At 50.6% G+C, this 15,393-nt stretch overlaps 1 protein-coding gene and 1 long non-coding RNA gene across 2 annotated transcripts in view; one reads left to right on the top strand and one right to left on the bottom strand.

The window, feature by feature from the left end:
• Positions 1-15,393, top strand: part of LOC140386733 (indian hedgehog protein-like) — a 135,276-nt gene that overhangs the window by 40,051 nt on the left and 79,832 nt on the right. The window lies entirely within an intron of this gene.
• On the bottom strand, positions 3,329-10,805 carry LOC140386736 (uncharacterized). The gene is made up of 3 exons (XR_011933663.1): positions 10,485-10,805; positions 10,256-10,353; positions 3,329-3,712 (listed from the first exon to the last, which is right to left on the bottom strand). It is a non-coding gene; the product is annotated as an uncharacterized lncRNA (long non-coding RNA).

The following is a 15,393-nucleotide window of genomic DNA, read 5'->3' on the forward strand; positions in this document are numbered from 1 at the left end:
CAGCCTCCGCAAATACAGTGACCCAAGTCGGGAATCGAACCCGGGTCTCTGGTGCTGTGAAGCAACCATGCTAACGACTGTGCTACCGTGCCGCCCAGCAGGCGGTGGACGGGCTTTTGGGGCAGCAATAGCAGGCTTTAGGGGGTCAGGAGGTGAGTTACTCGCCGCAGGATTCTCAACATCTGACCTGTTTCTGCAGCCACAGTACTTATATGGCTAGTCTACTTCAATTTCTGGTCATGATTTCTTTTCACAGTAACTTCACTTGAAGCCTACTTGTGACAATAAGCGCTTTTCATTTCATTTCATTTCATTTTCATGATAACCTCCAAGATGTTGATCATGGGGGATTAAGCGATGGTAATGCCATTGAATGTCATGGGGTGATGTTTCGATTCTCTCGTGTTGTCGATGGTCATTGCCTGGCACTTTGTGTGGTGTGAATGTAACTTGCCACTTGTCAGCCCCAACCTGGCTATTGTCCAGGTCTTGCTGCATTTGAACTGCTTCATTATCAGGAGTTGCGTATGGTGCTGAACATTGTGCAGTCATCCCCAAACATCCCGACCTCTGACCTCATGATGGTAGGCAGGTCATTGATGAGCCAGCTGATGATGGTTGGGCCTAGGACACTACCCTGAGGAACTCCTGCAGTGATATCCTGGAGCTGAGATGACTGACCTCTAACCATCTTCCTTTGTGCCGGGTATGACTCCAACCAGCGGAGAGTTTCCCCCTAATTCCCATTGACTCCTGTTTAGCGAGGGCTCCTTGATGTCACATTTGGACAAATGCCTGCCTTGATGTCAAGGGAAATCACTCTGGAGGTTAGATCTCTAGTTCAGCTCTTTTGTCCATGTTTGAACCAAGGCTGTCATGAGGTCAGGAGTTGAGTGACCCTGCTGGAACCCAAAATGAGCATCAGTGAGCAGATTATTGCGAAGCCATTTGATATTGCTGTTCCATCACTTTACTGATAGTCTCCGAGAAATTACAGTGCAGAAGGAGGCCATTCGGCCCATTGAGTCTGCACCAGGCGTTGGAAAGAGCTCCCTAATGAGCCCAATCCTCCACCCTATCCCCGTAACGCAGTAACCCCACCTAAGCTATTTTGGACACTAAGGGCAATTTAACGTGGCCAATCCACCTAGCCTGCACATCTTTGGACAAGTGGCAGAATAAAACTTGCAGTGGCTATGAAGACCGAGCGGGGAATGGGAATTAATTGGATTGTTCTATAGAGAGTCAGCATGAAGTCAGTGGACCTCCATTTGTGCCATTATGACTGTAGGTTCCCGTAACAGCCTTCCCGAACAGGCGCCGGAATGTGGCGACTAGGGGCTTTTCACAGTAACTTCATCGAAGCCTACTTGTGACAATAAGCGATTTTCATTTCAGGTTTGTTTGTTTATGGTCGGTGGAAGAAGATTGAACGGGTGGATGAAATCCGGGGCAGGGTGAAGTGTATACAGACTGTGGAACTAGATTCATTGGGCGGTTAGAGTCTGTGGTAGACCAGACTTGGCAAGAACTGTGTGAGGAGTATGAGCTAATTAATTAAGTCCTCATTCTGGGACTTTCTCCCACGATCTTCCTTTCACATTCTCCAAGTTATCTCTTATCAGTAACAACCTGAATCGATAGTTTAACCAACAGAAGGATATTGTGAAACAAAACATAAAACTCTGGAAATATACAATGGATCAGTCAGCAGCTAATAGAGAAAGGGCAGGTAAACAGTTTCAGTGCAGACCATTAGTCAGAACTCAGTTGATGATGCGGAATGTGTACAGGGAACATGAATCAGTCTCCTTTCCTTTCTGTTCCTGGAAAGAGAGAAATAACATGGAATCCCTACAGTGCAGACGGATGCCATTTGGTCCATCGAAACTGCACCGACTCTCTGAAAGAAGAGTTCCCCACCAAGGTCCACTCCCCTGCCCTATCCTCGTAACCCCATTATCATTAACGCTGCACATTCCCTGGACACCAAGGGGCAATTTATCATTGGCCAATCCACCTAACCTGTGCATCTTTGGACTGTGGGAGGAAACCGGAGCCCCCGGAGGAAACCCACGCAGACACGGGGAGAACGTGCAGACTCCGCACAGACAGTGACCCAAGCCGGGAATCGAAACCGGGTCCCTGGCGCTGTGAGGCAGCAGTGCCAACCACTGTACCGCTGTGACATCTTAATGTATTTATCAGCTAAAAATGGCAACGTTTCCAACAACTTCAAACAGATGTCATCAGCTGCCATTGTGAATGTGAAGGTTCTTTTGGAGAATTACACAGTGAGGGAGTTCAGTGGCAGCAGTGTGCTCCACGATCTGACTCGGGTATGCCTTTTCAGCGGCGGTAACCAAATAAGCACTAACCAGTGGTGATCAAGACTTCATTGTCCAGGGGCTGTATGCTCAAACCTTCTATGAAAAGACCGGCATTGGCATCAGGCCCGTGTATACAGCCTTTCAGCCAATAAACAACAACAGCTCTTAACACAATTCAAGGGGCTGTTTACTAGATCGTAGAAACACCGACACATGTATGAGGTATTAGATTTTGGCGAGAAAAATAAAAAGGTTACATATTATTTGAAAGTAAGAATTCCGGATGCTCAAGTGGCTGGGGGAGCAGGGAGGCGAGCGGGTGGTGAAGATCAAGGAGAAATGGGAAGTGGAGTTGGGAATGGAGATCAATTGGGGAGTATGGAGTGAGGCACTGCGAAGGGTAAATGGGACCTTCTCTTGTGCAAGGATGAGCCTGATACAGTTTAAGGTGGTGCACAGGGTGCATGTAACTCGGGCGAGAATGAGTGGGTTCTTTCAGGGGGTAGCAGATGAGTGTGAGAGGTGTGGGCGGGGGCCAGCGAATCACGCGCACATGTTTTGGGGTTGTGAAAAATTGGGAAGATTCTGGGCGGGAGTGTTCGCAGTCTTAGCCAGGACAGTGGAGGAGGTGGTGGACCCTTTGCTGGCGGTATATTCGGGGTAACAGAGATGCCGGAGCTCATGGAGAGGAGGAAGGCCGATGTCGTGGCCTTCGCCTCTCTGATTGCACTGCGGCAAATTTTACTGGAGTGGCGGTTGGCATTGCTGCCGGGGGTAGCGGCTTGGTTGGGTGACCTATGGTTGGAGAAGTAAAGTATGAGTTAAGGAGCTTCTGCAGGAGGGTTTGAGAAAAGGTGGGGGATGCTTGTGACCGTGTTTGAGGAGATGTTCATCCTGTGGGGTGGGGGGGGGGGGGCAGTGGGGGGAGGGGGGGGGGAAGTGTGGGGAGGGGGAGGAGAGTGGGGGGAGGGTGAAAAAGGGGAAAAAATTTGTACAGACTGTATAGTTGATTGCTGGGAAGTTTGTTTCTCGGGGTATTTATTTGCTGTAACCTGTTTCGAAGCATGTTGATAATAAAATACATTTTTTTAAAATTCAGTTTGCTGTCGCGGAACAAAAGGATCTGGACGTTGAAATGCACAAATATCGGAAGGCAAACAGCGCCATCATTTCCAGCTTTAGCTCAGCCGTGTTGGTTTGAAGGTAGTGGGGTTGTACTAAACTTGATTTGAACCTTGGTTAGAGCACAGCTGGAGTGCTGAGTACCACTCTGGTTGCCATATCGTAGAATGTGTAGACGTGGAGAGGATTTGCTGCGATGATCCCAGAACATTAAGGTCATGCCCCGTCGTGGACAGATGAACAGGTGAGTTCTCTTTTCCCTGGAAAGAGAAAATGCAGAAGGAAAGAAGAAATAATCGAGGTCCTAAAGATTCTGGCAGTGTTTGATAGAATGGAGACGGTCCTGTCATGGAGGAGAGCGTAACTACAGGTCGTCAATCTAAGACAGTCACCAAGAAGTGAATTCATACGAAAACTCGTTATCCAAAGACTGGTGAGAACTTATTCCCACAACGGTGGCCTCTTCATTCCAGATCGAGGTGACGCATGATGTAGACAAAGCATGCCCCAGGCTTTATGTCTATAACAATAATCTTTATTAGTGTCACAAGTAGGCTCACATTAACGCTGCAATTAAGTTACTGTTAAAAGCCCCTAGTCGCCACATTCCGGAGCCTGTTCGGGTACACTGAGGGAGAATTCAGAATGTCCAATTCACCCAACAAGCACGTCTTTCGGGACTTGTGGGAGGAAACCGGTGCACCCGGAGGAAACCCACGCAGACACGGGGAGAACGTGCAGACTCCGCACAGTCAGTGACCCAAGCCGGGTATCGAACCCGGGTCCCTGGCGCTGTAAAGCAACAGTGCTAACCATTGTGCTACCATACCCGCAACTAGCTTTGCCTGGTACAGGTTGCTAGCCAGTCCCCAGAGGGTATATGCTTGAGGAATGCCACTCCACACCAGGCAAGGCTGACAAGGTAACTGTCTCATTCGTATCACAGGCATATGTGAAGAATTTGCAGGTATACACTTGACCGGTTTTGCTCTGTTCTGGACGTACCTTCCTTGGCCATCACATCCTAGGGTGGGACTGGAACCCAGAGCTTCTGGCTCCGAAGCAGGGACGCTACTGACTGCGCACAAGACCTTCACATAATCGTATTCACCCACATCGAATAATTGAAGAGTATAGATGCATTAAAGGGGAAGCTAAATAAACACTTGCGTGAGACGGGAATGGAGTTATGAGTTAGACATAGACGAGGCAGAATGGAAAGAGCCTCGAGTGGAGTGTAAACGCATGGACTGTTCGACCCAAAAAGTCTGTGTGTAATTCAGCAGATTACAGGAGTAATTCGACATAAGACTAACTGAATGGAGCTGCAGTGGAGGTGCAGAAGGCTGTGGAGGCCAAGTCACCGAGTGTCTTTAAGACAGAGATAGATAGGTTCTTGATTAATAAGGGGGTCAGGGGTTATGGGGAGAAGGCAGGAGAATGGGAATGAGAAAGTATCAGCCATGATTGAATGGGGGAGCAGACTCGATGGGCCGAGTGGCCTAATTCTGCTCCTATGTCTTATGGTCTTATGGCTCAGTGGGTAGCATTCCTACCTCTGGACCAGAAGCGCCGGGTTCAAGTCCCACACCAGGAATTTTTAGCCATGGAAGGAGTGTGTATAACTGGCACAGAAACCCTACAGTGCAGAAGGAGGCCATTCGGCCCACCGAGTCCACACTGACCCTCTGAAAGAGCACCCTACCTAGGTCCACTTCCCTGCCCTGTCCCCATAACCCAACCTACATATTCATGGATAGAAAGGGGCGATTTGTCATGACCAATCCACTGAACCTGCACATCTTTGGACTGTGGGAGCAAATCGGAGCACCCGGAGGAAACCCACGCAGACACGGGGAGAACGTGCAGACTCCTCACAGACAGTCACCCGAGGCCGGAATTGAACCCGGGCCCCTGGCACTGTGAGGCAGCAGTGCTAACCACTGTGCCACCGTAATGTGGTTCAACGGGCTGATAATCAGCTCCGGAATCCTTCCGTCACTTCCCCCCCCTCTCCCCCAAAGGCAAAAAAGTGCCTGCATGAAGATATGATAGAAAAATAGGGCTGCAAATAAATGAGGTTTGTTCGGTGTGAATGAAAACGCAAGAGAGCCTCTCAGCTCTGCTCTCAGCTAAGATCCTGATGTTGGCAGATACATTAATCAGACGATGGCAAATTGTCAACTTTTTCTGCAGTGCACGACCGATAGATGCATTGGGGAGCTAGGTAAGTGCATGAGAAAGGAATAGTATAGTAAGTAAAGTCGCCATAGTCCCAGATGACCTTAGGCCGCTTTCCCCTTTGAGGCGGGGAGAGCTGACCGGTGGTGGTTTAACCCGAGGATCACCACACCTCAGGCGGGGGGGGGAGGGGGGCAAGGTTGAAAAGGAGGGGCCTTCATGAATAACTTCAGCCGGTACGGGAATTGAACCCGCGCAGCTGGCCTCGCTCCGCATCATGAGCCAGTCGTCCAACCAACTGAGCTAAAGCGACCCCCAAATACAACGTCCCCTGATTGGGAATCGAACCTGGGCTGCGGCGGCGGGAGCGGCAAGCCCCAACCACTAGACCACCAGGGTATAGAAGGATATGCTGAAAGCAATCATTGAATAAGGAAGGGAGGAGCGTCTCGTGTGGATCACTGGCACCTGCTTGGATTAGTTGAGCCGGATGGCCTGTTTCTGTACGTACTGGTAAACCTTCGCTTCACCTCATCTCTCATTCTCGATGGGCAGCATGGTGGCACAGTGGTTAGCACTGCTGCCTACGGCGCTGAGGACCTGGGCTCGATCCCGGCCCCGGGTCACTGTCTGTGTGGAGTTTGCACATTCTCCCCGTGTCTGCGTAGGTTTCACCCCCACAACCCAAAGATGTGCAGGCTAGGTGGATTGGCCACACTACATTGCCCCTTAATTGGTAAAAATAATTGCGTTCTCTAAATTTTTTTTTAAAAATCTCTCATTCTCGGCTCCCAGCTCCCAGTGAGGCACCATCACATAATCGTGCTCACCATCCCTCCGTCGGAAAGGGGTCAGTTCCTTCTGTACAAGGACTCAAATGCTTTAATGCCTGAACAGACTTATAAGTTCCGGAACTGAAAGAGATTGATTGCGAGCCCCTTTTCCTTGGCTGTGACCAAGAATTAAATATGGTCGAGGTATTTCAAGCGCTCTTTTCTGCCAACCGGTTTTGGGTCAAGGGCGGCATGGTAGCACAGTGGTTAGCACCGTTGCTTCACAACGCCAGGGTCCCGGGTTCGATTCCCGGCTTGGGTCACTGCCTGTGTGGAGTCTGCACATTTAAAACACGTCCTCGGATTATATCCACGTATATTCTCAGCAAATGGCTTTTTTTCACACCAAAAGAGCAAACTGGCTTCAACTTCAGCAGCGAGTGGGCTCTCCCATTCTCAGCGAGTAACGTCCATTGCAACCTGTTTATGGCTGAAATTTGTTGAGGGAGGAATGTTCAGAGGGGTGAGCCGCCAATGGTGAGTGAAGGCAACGGGTCATTTGGGATCATGGCGAACAACAGCACAATCAGCTTGGCTTCTTAAAACAGCGAGATCAAAGGAACGAAAAATAAATAGGGGAAGGTCAGAGAGGGAGGTGAATTTAATGTCAAGTCAAGTACAGAAAATGAAATCAGAAGTGAAGGGATAGGATTAAAACATAAGAAGAAAAGAGACAGAAAGGAAGACTAAGAATATTTTTGTAATTCCTCTGAAGCCTCATGGAATAAGACTCCATGCGTACAAGACTTTAACTACCTCCCAGGTCCATTGGCCTTTGGCTTGCCCGTCATATTTACCGTCCCCCACCCCCCCTTCCTCCCCCCCCACGATGCTTCCCACGGCGGGCAGGCGGGACCAGGAGATTTAGGCCGCCATCTTTTTTCACGGGACATTAACCCATGGCCCTCTCTGCCCTCTCGAGTGAGGGGGTTGGTGAAAGACCCCAGTGCCACTGTTTCGAAGGAGAGCGAGGAAATTCTCTGCCGTGTCCCGCGACAGCGCTTACCCCTCAACAAACATTCATTAAAATATGGCCATTGTCAACGGCGGCACAGTGGTTAGCACTTTTGCTTCACGGCGCCAGGGTCCCAGGTTCTATTCCCGGCTTGGGTCACTGTCTGTGCGGAGCCTGCACGCTCTCCCCGTGTCTGAGTGGGTTTCCTCCGGGCGCTCCGGTTTCCTCCCACAAGTCCCGAAAGACGTGCCTGTTAGGTGAATTGGACATTCTGAATTCTCCCTCTGTGTACCGGAACAGGCGCCGGAGTGTGGCGACGAGGGGCTTTTCACAGTAACTTCATTGCAGTGTTAATGTAAGCCTACTTGTGACAATGAAGATTATTATTGTGAAGTGCTCCGGAGCATCCTGAGGTTGTGAAAAGCGCTATTTAAATGCAGCACCTTTCCATTTTATTTGTTTCTTTCCCTTGTCCGCTGTGTTAGGGGAGTGCCATTGCTTTATCAAAACAGGAAACGGGGAAATGCCAGATGGGCATGTTCCTGATAATGTTGTGCGCGAGAGCATCCACGTTACTCCAGTCCCCGGAAAACAACCCTGTTCCAGAAATGCAACATGAAGTCATTTGGCAGAAAACATTTTGTACTTTTCAAATCAAATATTTATAACGTTGTGCATATTTTATAAGGACAGTAAATTACAGGTCAGGACAAGTCTTGCAGTGGATGTTGCAAGCGCTAATGGGTTTTTCAAACCCTGGCCAGCTTCCTCTGGTTTCCGTCGGATTGCCTACGTGTTTGAATGCAGGACAGTGGCAAAGAGGGAGGGCCGCAGGTACTACTCGATGCGGGGCTGTCAGCATTGGGCAAATGCTTGGGGAGTCAAGTCACACATCCAAGCTGTTCCCCTCGCTCCCAGACGTCAAGAATGGGTTCAGTGTGGGCCTCAAAATGACTGGGCACCTTCCTCCCAATGTCCCAGACACTGTTCCTCCCTCAATCAATGTTGTTAAAAAAATCTCTCTTGGCCATTATCACACAGTTGCCTGCGGGATCTTGCTGTGTGCAATTGGCTGCCAGGTTTCTGCACCGTACAAAACAGGCTTCACTTCAATAAGTCCTGAAACCCCTGTAAAGTGTTTTGAATCTGTGAAAGGCACTATATAAATCGGTAATAATAATAATAATTGCTTATTGTCACAAGTAGGCTTCAATTAAGTTACTGTGAAAAGCCCCTAGTTGCCACATTCCGGCGCCTGTTCGGCGAGGCCGGTACGGGAACTGAACCCGCGCTGCTGGCATTGTTCTGCATTGCAAGCCAGCTGTTTAGCCCACTGTGCTAATCCAGCCCCCAAATGTTTGTGATTGGCGTCAAATGTGATGCCTTCTCCGGCAGAGGGGAAGGGAGTTGGAGGTGGTGGCGGCATTGGATGGGGAGAAGGCGTTTGACCGCGTGGAGTGGCGCTCTTTGTTTGCAGCATCAAAGCACAAAGCTGCGGCATTTCTTCTTTCCTCTGCCCCTCCACCTCTCTCTCCTCTATTCAGAGCCTATTTAAAACCAGCTTCTGTGACCAAACTTTTGGTCAGTGTCCTAATGAGGCCTGGTGTCGAGTCGTGTTTGACAATGCTCTTGCGAAGCACCTTGGGACTTTTTAACTACGCCAAAGGCAAGTTGTTGTTGACGCACGGATGGTGGTAGGGGTTGGGGGGGGGCGTGCGGGGGGAGCAAAAGATCAGGGGCTGGATTCCCTGTCCCCACGCCGTCGTAAAAACTGTGGGCTTTTACACCAGAAAAACTGGCGTGAAAGGGCCACATATTCCTAGCCCTGCAGGGGGCTAGCAGTGACCCGTCGTAAAACTAGCAGCTTTTGCTGCAGATGCGGCCCCCCCGCACTTCCGGGTCAGAGGCCACGCATGCGCACGGCGGCGCCCTCCAGCGGTTGCGCCGTGCTCCATGGTGGACTCAGACCGAGGAGCTGGACATTAAAAATAGTGCCCCCGATCGGCCGCGCGCCCGACCCTGACCGCCCGCCCAGAAATTGCCCGCTCCCGTATAAGCACACCCCCCCACCCCGCCCTCTGATCGGCCCGCCCCCGACCAGGGCAACTGCGCACTGAGTCTGCAGCCGCCACGCTAGTTTCCGGAGAATGGCGGGCGGTCGCATGCCGGTAGGGGATGTGCGGCGACCACGCTGCTTTTCGAGGCCCGGAGAATCGGGGATCCGACGCCGGATCCGATTCCACGCGGGGAAATGGATTCTTCGCCCCGGCGCTGGCCGCGATTTCAGCATCGGGGTGCGGAGAATCCAGATGTTGCCCCGCAGCCAATGAGATTTGCATTGTGCACTCATTGCTACCCACCCACATCCCCTTTTGACATCTGCCACCCGGTAATAAATGAAGACCGAGAGCCATTGAGGCTGAACACCAAAGCGGCCTGGTTTCCTTTGACGCTGTCCCCCTCCCTCCCCGCTTCCCGTACTCTGGGTGTGTTGGCCAGATACCACCACCTGCCCATCACTGCAGAAGCTCACCGTGTGACCGCAGGAGGGCCTGCAATATTGAGGTGCTGGCCCACAGAGGTGGAATCATGTATTAAACAACAAGGCAGCAGCAATAAAGCTGGAGTGAGATGATTCAAGTTTCAGGTGGTAGATATGAGACTTTAAAAAAAAAATAGGTGTGAATGACATAGCCCATATCGGTCAAAGTTTAATCGAAGCCCAATATGTTGTGGAACTTATTTTTACAATCCATCTTCTATCTGTTGCACGGAATTCAGGTGATAATGGTTGCAGGTGTTCGAGTGCGATTGCCAAGTTGAGGAAAGTTTACCTGTCGGGAGGGTGGGGTGGTGCGAAGCCAATTCTTGGTTGACAGCAAACACAAAGTCCATTGTCAGTCTTTTGGTTCCTTATCCAGCTTCATTATCACTGTCAGGATAAGCACAATGGAAAATCAAGGGCGCTGCTCATTCAACTACATCAATGGCTGCCCTCACTGTGCACATTGGTACATTTCATTGGCATATGTAATCTGGCACATTTTGATTCACATGTCTCACCTGTGGGGCGGCAGAGATCCCACCACGTTTTATGTTCCCCCTCCTTATCATAGGTCGCGCACAACCAGCAAGGTCATTAAGCAGCCCGTCAGGAATGAAAACGGAAAATGCTGGAAACTCTCAGCAGGTCAGGCAGCGTCTGTGGAGAGAGAAACCAGGTTAAGGTTTGAGGTCGGTGACATTTTAACATCAGAGCTGAACAATGTGAGCGAGGGAACGAGTCAGGAGTGTAATGGAATACTCTCCACTTGCCTGAATGAGCACTCGAGAAGCTCGACACCAACCAAGACAAAACAGCAAAGACAATAATTTGTATCTGTATAATACTATCGATATAATAAAATGTCCCTACACAGGACCGTTATAAATCAAAATCTGATGTCGTACCACTTGAAGAGCTATTAGGTCAGATGACTAAATGCTTTCCTAAAGTGGTAGATCTTTTAAATGATGATCTTAAAGAAGAAAGTAAGGTAGAGAGGTGGAAAGATCTGGGGCGGGTTTCTCCCCTACCCGGCGGGGCGGGGGGTTCCGGCAGGATGGAGTGGCGGGAACCACTCCGGCGTCGGGCCGCCCCAAAGGGGAAGTCTCCACACCTTTAGGGCCCAAGCCCTTACCTTGAGGGGCTAGGCCCGCGCCGGAGTGGTTTCCGCTCCACCGGCTGGTGGGAAAGGCCTTTGGCGCCACGCCAGCCGGGGCGGAAAGGTCTATGCCGGCGATGTGGGTCGGCGCATGCGCGGGAGCGTCAGTGGCTGCTGACGTCATCCCCGCGCATGCGCGGGGAGGGGGTCTCTTCCGCCTATGCCATAGTGAAAACCATGGCGAAGGCGTAAGAAAAAGAGTGCCCCTATGGCACAGGCCCGCCCGCGGATCGGTGGGCCCCGATCGCGGGCCAGGCCACCTTGGGGGCACCCCCCGGGGCCAGATCGGCCCGCGCTACCCCCAGGACCCAGAGCCTGCCCCCGCTGCCTTGTCCTGCCGTTCAAAAGGTGGTTTCATCCACACTGGCGGGACAGGCATTCCAGCAGCGGGACTTCGGCCCATCGCGGGCCGGAGAATCGGTGGGGGTGGGCCCGCCGACCGGCGCGGTGCGATTCCCGCCCCCGCCGAATCTCTGGGTGCGGAGACTTCGGGACACTGCGGTGGGGGGGGGGGGATTCACGCCAGCCCCCGGCGATTCTCCGACCCGGCGTGGGGTCGGAGAATCCCGCCCCACAAATGAAAATCACTTATTGTCACAAGTAGGTTTCAAATGAAGTTACTGTGAAAAGCCCCTAGTCACCACATTCCGGCGCCTGTTCGGGGAGGCTGGTACGGGAATTGAACCGTGCTGCTGGCCTGCCTTGGTCTGCTTTAAATGCCAGCTCTTTTAGCCCCGTGCTAAACCAGCCCCTGATATTTAATGATAATATTTATTTAATAATAATAATCTTTACTATTGTCACAAGTAGGCTTACATTAACACTACAATGACATAACTGTGAAAAGTCCCTACTCGCCACACTCCGGCGCCTGTTCGGTTACACTGAGGGAGAATTAAGAATATCCAATTCACCTAACAAGTATGTCTTTCGGGACTTGTGGAAGGAACCCGGAGCAGCCGAGGAAACCCACTCAGACACGGGGAGAACGTGCAGACTCCACACAGACAGTGACCCAGCGGGGAATCGAACCCGGGACCCTGGCGCTGTGAAAAAAAATGAAAATCGCTCATTGTCACAAGTAGGCTTCAAATAAAGTTACTGTGAAAAGCCCCTAGTCGCCACATTCCGGCACCTGTTCGGGGAGGCCGGTACGGGAATTGAACCGTGCTGCTGGCCTGCCTTGGTCTGCTTTCAAAGCCAGCGATTTAGCCCTGTGCTACAGTGCTAACCACTGTGCCTCCACCCTTCGTGAGGGAAATCCAAAGCATTGGGGCCCAGGCTGACTGCAAGCCACTAATGGTGCAATGATTCAAATCGGGGACGTTCAAGGCCAGAATGAGGAGACCGCAGAGATCTCAGAGGGTCGTGGGGCTCAAGGGGATGACAGAGAAGAGGTTGGGGGAGGCAGTGGAGGGATTGGAAAACCAGACTGAGATAAACCTACTGGATTGGCACCCCATCCACTCCCTCAAACATTCACTCCCTCCACCACCGGCACAACATGGCAGCAGTGCGTACCATCACCAGGATGCAACATAGCGACTCGCTAAGTCTTCTTTGACAGCACCTCCCAAACCCACGGCCCCTATAACCTAGAATGCAAAAGGCAGCTGCTGCACAGGATCACTGTTTAGTCAGCCACAAATGAGCCCGAACTTTGTTGGTCAATAGAAAACTTGGTTTATTGCATCGCAATTATATTTACAATATACATCAGATCCCAGCTGGGTCTGCTCTGTCAGTTCCATACCTTGGATTTGGATCTGATTTATTGTCAAGTGTACCGAGGTACAGTGAAAAGTATTGTTCTGCGTACAGTCCAGACCGATCGTTCCATACATGAAAAAACATAGGACATACAATAGATACACAATGTAATTACATAGACACAGGCAGCGGGTGAAGCATACAGGAGTGTAGTACTCCTCAGTAGAGAAGATGTGTGTCTGTATAATGCTATCGATACAATAAAATGTGAAGATCAGTTCAGTCCATAAGAGGGTCATTTAGGAGTCTGGTAACAGCGGGGAAGATGCTGTTTTTGACCCTGTTAGTGCGTGTTCTCAGACTTTTGTATCTCCTGCCCGATGGAAGAGGTTGGAAGAAATAATGGGAGGGAGGGGTCTTTCATTATGCTGCCCGCTTTCCCCAGGCAGCGGGAGGTGTAGATGGAGTCAATGGATGAGAGGCAGGTTTGTGTGATGGACTGGGCGGTGTTCACGACTCTCTGAAGTTTCTTGCGGTCCTGGGCCGAGCAGTTGCCATACCAGGCTGTGATGCAGCCAGATAGGATGCTTTCTATGGTGCGTCTGTGAAAGTTGGTAAGAGTCAGTATGGACATGCCGAATTTCCTTAGTTTCCTGAGGAAGTAACGGCGCTGTTGTGCTTTCTTGGTGGTAGCGTCGACGTGGGTGGACCAGGACAGATTGTTGGTGATGTGCACCGCTAGGAATTTGAAACTGCTAACCATCTCCACCTCGGCCCCGTTGATGCTGACAGGGGTGTGTATAGTACTTTGCTTACAGCCAATGACCAGCTCTTTAGTATTGCTGACATTGAGGGAGAGATTGTTGCTGTTACACCACTGCACTAGGTTCTCTATCTCCCTCCTGTAACCTGACTCGTCGTTATTCGAGATCTAACCCACTACGGTCGTGTCATCAGCAAACTTGTAGATGGAATTGGAGCCAAATTTTACCACGCAGTCATGTGTGTATAGGGTGTATAGTAGGGGGCTAAGTACAGGCTTTTCACAGTAACTTCATTGAAGCCTAATTGTGACAATAAGCGATTATTATTATTATTAAGTATGCAGCCTTGCAGGGCTCCGGTATTGAGGATTATCGTAGAGGAGGTGTTGTTGTTTATCCTTACTGATCGTGGTCTACTGGTCAGGAAGTCGAGGATCCAGTTGCAGAGGGAGGAGCCAGGTTCTAGGTTTTGGAGTTTTGATATAAGCTTGCCTGGGATTATGGCGGATGAAGGCGGAGCTGTGGTCAAATGAATCGGAGTCTGACGTAGGAGTCCTTGTCGTCGAGATGCTCCCGGGATGAGTGTAGGGCCAAGAAGATGGCGTCTGCTGTGGACCGGTTGCGGCGGTATGCGAATTGCAGTGGATCAGTGAATTCTGGGAGTATTGAGTCGATGTGTCTCATGACCAACCTCTAGAAGTACTTCATAATGATTGATGTCAAGGCCACCGGGCGGTAGTCATTGAGGCACATTGCCTGGTTCTTCTTTGGCACTGATATGATGGTGGTCTTCTTGAAGCAGGTAGGAACTAGGAACCTTGGAACAGAGTAGGGAGAGGTTGAAGATGTCCGTGAATACACCCGCCAGTTGGTCCGTGCAGGGTCTGAGTGCACGGCCAGGGACTCCATCAGGATCTGTTGCTTTCCGAGGTTAACTTTCAAGAAGGCCGATCTGACTTTGGAGGCTTTGACGATGGGTATGGGTCTGTCCCGGGCTGCTAGGGCACTTGACAGCGTTTTGTTGGTTTACTGCTTAAAACGAGCGTAGAATGCATTGGGTTCATCGGGGAGGGGTGCGCTGATGCCCAGAGATTCTATTCGGTTTTGTAGCCCGTTTTGTTAGTTAAGCCTTGCCATAGCTGACGGGAGTCCGTGTTGTTAATCTGTGACTCTAGCTGAGTCAGGTATTGTCTCTTGGCGTCCCTGATGGCTTTGCGGAGGTCGTACCTGGATTTTGTGTATAGGTCAGGGTCGCCTGAGTTGAACGTCTCAGACCTTCAATAGGGAGTGGCTGGCTGACTTCAGTAGGGATTACATACCTGGCTGACTTTATACAGATCTCAATCATGAATGTCCTCAGGCTCCCCGCCTCCTTAGCGGTGAGACTCACGGGGAGACTGGTTGTTCCAAGCCCATAGGTCACGTGCGGGTTATAACAGGGCACCACCTGCAAGTTCCCCTCTACGTCTCGACGTGGAAATGGATCACCATTCCTTCTTCGACGCTAAGTCAAAATTGCAGTCCACACAAACTGCCGCCGTTCAAGAAGGCAGCTCACTACCAGCTTCCCAAGAGCATTTAGTAAATGAATACCGCTTTTGCAAAAGTATAAAGAAATATAAAATATAAAAAAATCTCTCCTGCTTTCCACCCTATTCGAGATTCTTATTTTTGTTAAATCCTCACCTCCCTCTCTCTCCACCCACTTTCCCAGCCTCTGCGCTTACTTTAAACCTCTCTCACATTCTCCTGCTCCGATCAGTTTGCTGACTTGGAACATTAATTCTGTTTCTC

The sequence above is a fragment of the Scyliorhinus torazame genome, chromosome 2, assembly GCF_047496885.1.
Source record: "Scyliorhinus torazame isolate Kashiwa2021f chromosome 2, sScyTor2.1, whole genome shotgun sequence".
NCBI lineage: Eukaryota > Metazoa > Chordata > Chondrichthyes > Carcharhiniformes > Scyliorhinidae > Scyliorhinus > Scyliorhinus torazame.